Source organism: Pteropus vampyrus, unplaced genomic scaffold (assembly GCF_000151845.1).
Source record: "Pteropus vampyrus isolate Shadow unplaced genomic scaffold, Pvam_2.0 Scaffold236, whole genome shotgun sequence".
NCBI classification, from domain to species: domain Eukaryota; kingdom Metazoa; phylum Chordata; class Mammalia; order Chiroptera; family Pteropodidae; genus Pteropus; species Pteropus vampyrus.
The window spans coordinates 2,588,392-2,594,590 of NW_011889017.1; the positions used below are offsets into that span (position 1 = coordinate 2,588,392).

General features: G+C 36.5%; 1 protein-coding gene across 2 annotated transcripts in view; it reads left to right on the forward strand.

Annotated features, from left to right (window-relative positions):
• The window catches only part of ARHGEF7 (Rho guanine nucleotide exchange factor 7), a 135,192-nt gene that overhangs the window by 29,531 nt on the left and 99,462 nt on the right, over positions 1–6,199 (forward strand). The gene's annotated exons all lie outside the window — the stretch shown is intronic.

The window sequence follows — 6,199 nt, forward strand, 5'->3', positions numbered from 1 at the left end:
GGCAGCCGTTTGTCACGAATGCGATGTGATTTCTTGGCTTTAACTCTGCTTTTAGGGGTTCTCCGAGGACCTGCATCCAGGTCTGGTCAGGATCCTCAGAAGGTGATAAGACACAGCCGAGCAGAGATAAAATGGTTTCCAAATCTTTTCAGCCTGATTCCTGTGTGTTTTTTTCTTTCTTAGGCCAGTATTAGGTGATTTTTACCCGCAACATTTGATGTTTAGGTTAGAGACACACAAACCTATGCTTTGGGGAGCACATTGTGCCGTGTCTTTTCTTTGTTGCTTAAGTTTTGTCACTGTACCAAGTAGTCTTCCAGTGGCAGTGCTCTCATTTTCATTTTTTTTTTTTCATCTTAATATGTGTGGTTTCTTGTAATGCTTGGGAATTATAGGCTGATGTGATTTTGGTCGGTGTAATTCTTGCCTTTTCTGCCCCCTTGCCTACTTTACTACTCATAGCCTTTGTTATCTGAGACGTGAGTTTTGTACTAAGCTCCTAGATAGAGTGTAAGTAAGCATCTCTGACAGAACCTGTTATATAAAATGGTCCCATAAAGGTTTTCTGTTCCAGAAGGATAGTATCTTAGTGTAGGTTTCTTAGGAAGATTATAACGACAATTTAACTGTTAATTGAAATTAGACGTGTAGGAAGTCCTATAGATGAAAGTACTGTGTTTATGAATGGTTGTAAACTCTTGGATATTTTATTTTTGGTAGTATTTGATGTCTGTGAGGAAATCATGTACAGATAATTGAAAATGCTTAGTGGTGATTTCAAAGACCATAGGGCCATTTAAGTGTGGGAGACATTGTTTCAGAAGAGCTTTTTCTTCTGCCAGATGAGTTTTGTCATTTTGTCATTGAACTTCCTTATTTGGCTGTGATAATATGCTTTGCTTGTAGCAGTTTTTGCTTTTTATAACCTTTGTTGTGGGATTTTATTATCCTCTTCAAACTAATGAGGCATTATTATAGTAAATTTGAAATTTAGTTTGCACAAATTATGACCTGACAACTTCAGTGTAAAACTTTTTAAGACAGTGTTTTAAAGTGTTAAAAAATTTTAACACTCATTGGTTTTCCAAAGGTTGGTGTTGAAATTTAATGTAGTGACCTTTTTTAATAATTAAGAATTTATTTAAAGATGTTTTTGAGTTCATTAACATACGTCAAGCATCTAGAACAGTGCTTGGCACATAGTAGGCTTTCAGCTTAAAATAGAGGCGAATTTTGCTAGCATTCTTTCAGGGTCAGTTATAAGTCACACTTAAAACTCCTAATTACATTAGAGATAATAAAAATTAAAAAAACAGCATATCAAAAATCTCAAATTGTTTATGTCACTCTGATTTTTAGAAAGTTACCTTGAAAAAGAAACTTGTGTGGTATGGACCCAGTTTGGGCTTCCAGGCTTGTTCTAATCCATGGTAAGAAGGGACAGGCCTTTTCCAGAAAAGACAGCCTTGCACTTGGATCACAGTGCAATAATTCCCAGTGATTTTAAAGAAAAATACATAGAAAGGGAGTGAGGAGGGAAGGACCTTGGCACTTTTGAAATGCATTCTAGGTTTTACACATTTCATTTTCACAGAATTCTGAAAGACTGACAAGAAAGCTTTTGAAATTACAAACAAAACTTAAAACTGTTAACTTGAATTCTAGATTAGCTTTTGTTTTACAGTTATTGTCAACGTGCTATTTTCCCAGCAGTTCAGAGTGAATTGTTTGTGATACACTGTCCATTTTTGGTATATGTATTTTCTTGTTTACCACCATGTTAAACTCTCCTAAGACTTTTTAAAGGAAAAGAGGAACTGAACATCATGATTACGTTATCATTTTAATGCATTCACATCTTAATTAGCTGTGGAAAATAGGATATGATTATGAAAGCTTTAATTTTAAAGGAGTAGTATACAGTTTGCATTTATTTTTAGAACAGTGCCTCACATGTTTTAGGTGCTAAGTAGATAGTAGCTATTATAGTTATCCTTTTTTTGTAGTTTCAACCATTGTATTTTTTTAAAAAAAGTTTACCCAGTACCCCATATACACTACGTAAAATAAATATAAGAAAAAAATTGTAAAATGCTACATTTAGAGATGTGTTAAAATTACTATATATTTTTCTTTCTCTCCTCTTTGCACACATGTAAATATGCTTTAAAGATATCCATGACATCATAGTATGCATAATGTTTTATAACATGCTTTGACTAAATATGTGACTTTTCTCATGGTAAATATTTGTCTACTTATTTTTAAAGTCTGCCTCATAGTTCCTGGAGATTTCCCATTTTTGGATGTGGAGGCCGTTTCTAAGTTTTCACTGTTGTAAACTGTGTGATAGACAATTCTGAACAAAATCCTTCATTGTTGATTATCTTTTAAGAAGAAATACACTACTAGGTCAAAGGGGCTTTTAAAGGTTTTGAACACCTCACTGCCCAATTGTCTCCAGAGACATATTATTACTTTGCCTTTGCCCAGTAGCAGTATATGAGAGCGCTCTTTTCCAGTCCTGTGACTGCCTGTACCTGTTGTGTTTTCTTTTCCCCCCAGGAACATAGAAACTTCATGGGATAAACACTTTGGCTTTTCTTTTTTGTATTGTTGACAGTGACCACATTTCTGGGTACATGGTAAACTGAGACAGATGTGAGGTGCTCATGATTTCCTGCTTTGGACTTTTGAAAGAGGATGTGAAAGAAAAGCTGCTGGAATAGGAAATAAAAGTTGAAAACCTCAGACATTCGCAGTTACCTTCCAGCTTTCCCTCGAGTAACCTCTGGTTTGGCACTGGCCAGAGGCATTCTGGGGCTGCTCTGTGCAAGTGGGAACTCTGGAAGCTCATCTTGAGACTCTTTGCAAAAGGTGTTGATTTCCAATTGTGTGCGAGTGATATTTTAATTTTCTCTCTTTAAAAGTTGAGAGAATATAGAAAGATGTTCATGCGGGCTCTCCAGTATTATAATCAGTTGGGCCGATTTAGCGAGTTAGGGTGAGGTTTTGGAAAAGAAATTGCCTTACGTGTTTGTAAAACATTCATCTTTCCTGTGTATTTCTGAAGGATAAACTTTTATTATAGTTCTTGGCCCTAATGCTCAATTCTCTTCTAGATTTTTAGGCAAGGTTATGATTGAGATTTCACCCGAAAGAATATTTCAAAATACTATTAAAACAATTAAAACATGCTTACGTGGAAACTTAAAACTTGTTTATGCAGGCTTAAGAATTAATTTAAATAAAGACAAAAGTGTTTCTTTAGTCTTTTCCCTTGGAGGTGGCATGCCCCACCCAGGTGTTATCTTCACCCTAGATTCAGACTGATAGTTAAGCCTTTTAATACAACTTTGCACTGAAGGAGTTTGAGACCACACAGCAGTCTTTCTTCTTAGCTAGTTATGTTTTGTATTACTGACTCATTGGTAAGCTGATAATGGCAGATAATGACAATGTTTATTGACTACTTATTTTTTCCATTTATGTAAAGTTTTTAAAAAAAATTTCAATGAATTGACAATATTAATATTAGTTTTGCATGTACCACATAGTGGTTAGACATTTATATAATTTAAAAAGTAGTCTCCCCAATTAGTCTAGTACCCACCTGGCACTATTCATAGTTACGACAATATTATTGACTGTATTTTCTATGCTGTACTTCACATCACTGTGACTATTTTGTGTTTTGTAACTGCCAATTTGCACTTCTTAATCCTTTCACTTTTTTCACCCAGGCTGCCAGCTCTCCTTCCCATCTAGTGGCAAACACTAGTTCTCTCTGTTTTTGTTTTCTGTTTGTTCATTTTGTTCATTAGATTCCACACATAAGTGAAATCATGATATTTGTCTTTCTTTGACTCTAGTTCCATCCATGTTGTTGCAAATAGTAAGGTTTCATTATTAACTACTTATTGAATAAACTTTTCAAGTCAGTTTATTCATACTTTTACCAGAACTTGCCTCTTAAGGAAGTTGAGATAAATTACGTAATAAAAAAGAGTCATTCGAGAGACGAAAAAGACATCTTATAGGTACTTAAAAGTAAAGTAAAATTCTACTCAGACGTTGTAATTCCAATTTTTCTTGGCAAAAAGTGTCAAAGTTGACTCTGTCTTATCTTAGTTCCTTGCTAAACTGTTTCATAGGGTGAACAGTTAGTTACTTCTGTGCCCTGGTTGCTTTTCCAGTGTGGACAGCTAGACCTTCATCTCCATTTCAGATCTTTGGGTTGTTTCATTGTCTAGATTAGCACTACCCAATAGAAATATAATGCGAGCCACATTTGTAATTTAAAAATTCCTAGTAAAAATTCCTACATTAAACTGAAGCATGAAGTTAATTTTAATACATTCTCTTTAACGTGGTATATCCATAATGTTCTTTCAGCATGTAGTTAACATAAAAATATTAATGAGCTTGTTACTTTTTTTTTTTTTACAGTAGCCTTTAAATTCTGGTATTTGTCACACTCACAGCATATCTCACTCTGGATCAGCCACATTTTAGTGTTCAACGACACTCACAATGAATGGCCTCCACACTGGACAGTGTAAGTCCTAGATCATTTAAGAGGCTGGAGAAATACAGTCATCTTTGAAATTAAATGGGACATTTGTTGAGTACAGATTATGTACCTAGGAATTTCATGTACTATTTTGTTTAACCCTCCCAAATACCCTGCAAAGAAGATGGTACTTTCCTCATTTTGCAGATGAGATAGCTATGTGAAGTGGTTAAGAGGTCTCAAGTCACAGCCCAGCAAGTGAGAGAGTCAGAATTTGAACTTGGATCCAGTGGCTCAACAGACTGGGCTTCCAGGCATGCTGCTGCCTAGAGTGGAAGTAGTTGAACTATTTAACAATTGCAAGACAGGGTCGGCGTGTGTGTGCGTGTATGTGTCCGTCTCCCCATGTAGATCTGGAATGCTTAAGAATTTTTTAACAAGGAGCTCTGCATTTTCATTCTGTGTCGGACCATGCAAATTGTGTAGTTAGTCCAGCCTAGTGGCATCATTCTTAGAGGTATGTAAGAGACAACCAGAATAAGCATTTTTCAAATGCTTATTATGTCCTGGACCCTGTTCTAAAACATGTATTAACTTAATTTTTAAGCGACTCTATTAGGTCATATAGTTATCCCCAAAGTATGATTAGAAAGCTAAGACACCGAGAAGTAGGGCACCTGCCCAAGGTCTAGTGCTAGTGAACATCTCACTGTCCCACCTCACCAGATGAGTCCTGAACAATGCAGACTCTTAAACTTCCCAAAAAGATGCCAGAATCTAAGTTGGAATTAAGTGTAAAAAGGGAAAAGTGAGGCTGGCTCACATATTTTAAATTATCTGTTGTTAATAAAGCTGAAGTCCAAGCAGGCTGGGTAAGCTAATAAACTGCTCCTGACCCCAGGCAAGAGGAGGTGGAGGAGTAAGAATAAGACGATACAGTATCTCAGTGCGTGTCCATGCCTGCTGTGAAAGTGCTTCCTCCACTATGAGGTCAAGATAATGTCATCCGTTGTGCACTAAAAATTGTCACAGCTTCCCAGATAATGACAGGAGGTAATATAGACTCATGGTTTTGTTCTTTTAAATGATCCTTTTGAGAAAACCATCCTCAGGAGTTGGGATGATAAGAGGGTGGGAAGTGAGAGCCAGCTTGCATTTCCTAGTGAGAGAACTTCAGGGTGAAAGGGGAGGAAGAAGCCCTTGGAATTAGAGATTGTTTTCATTTTGTGTCTAACTCTTCCAGTGCCTCCACGAAGGAGTCTTGGCTAAAGCTGAGCATTGGGCTAGATACTTGTAAGATTCCTGCTAAGTCAGGAACGTAGTACTCAATGAAACTTATAATCTCCTTCACTAGCTACCAGTTTAGTAACAAGACTTAGCTCATGATTCTAATCTTCCTTTTTAAGTCCTTGATGTGGGACATAGATATCTTAGGTCTGCCTGCTAAGCCTCCTTGGGCAACCATTGTTAAGCCCTTTCGATGCAGCTGGTCTCACTTAAAAAGTCGTGGAACTCGTATCTCTACTTATTCAGGCAGTTACTTAATACGTGTAGTAAAATAGCGAGGCGCTTTTTGCCACTGCGAAATACGACTTCTGATACATGGTGACAGATGATTTAACTTTGAGTGGTGAACGCACAATGCAATATACAGTTGATGTGTTGTTATTGAATTGTACACTTGAA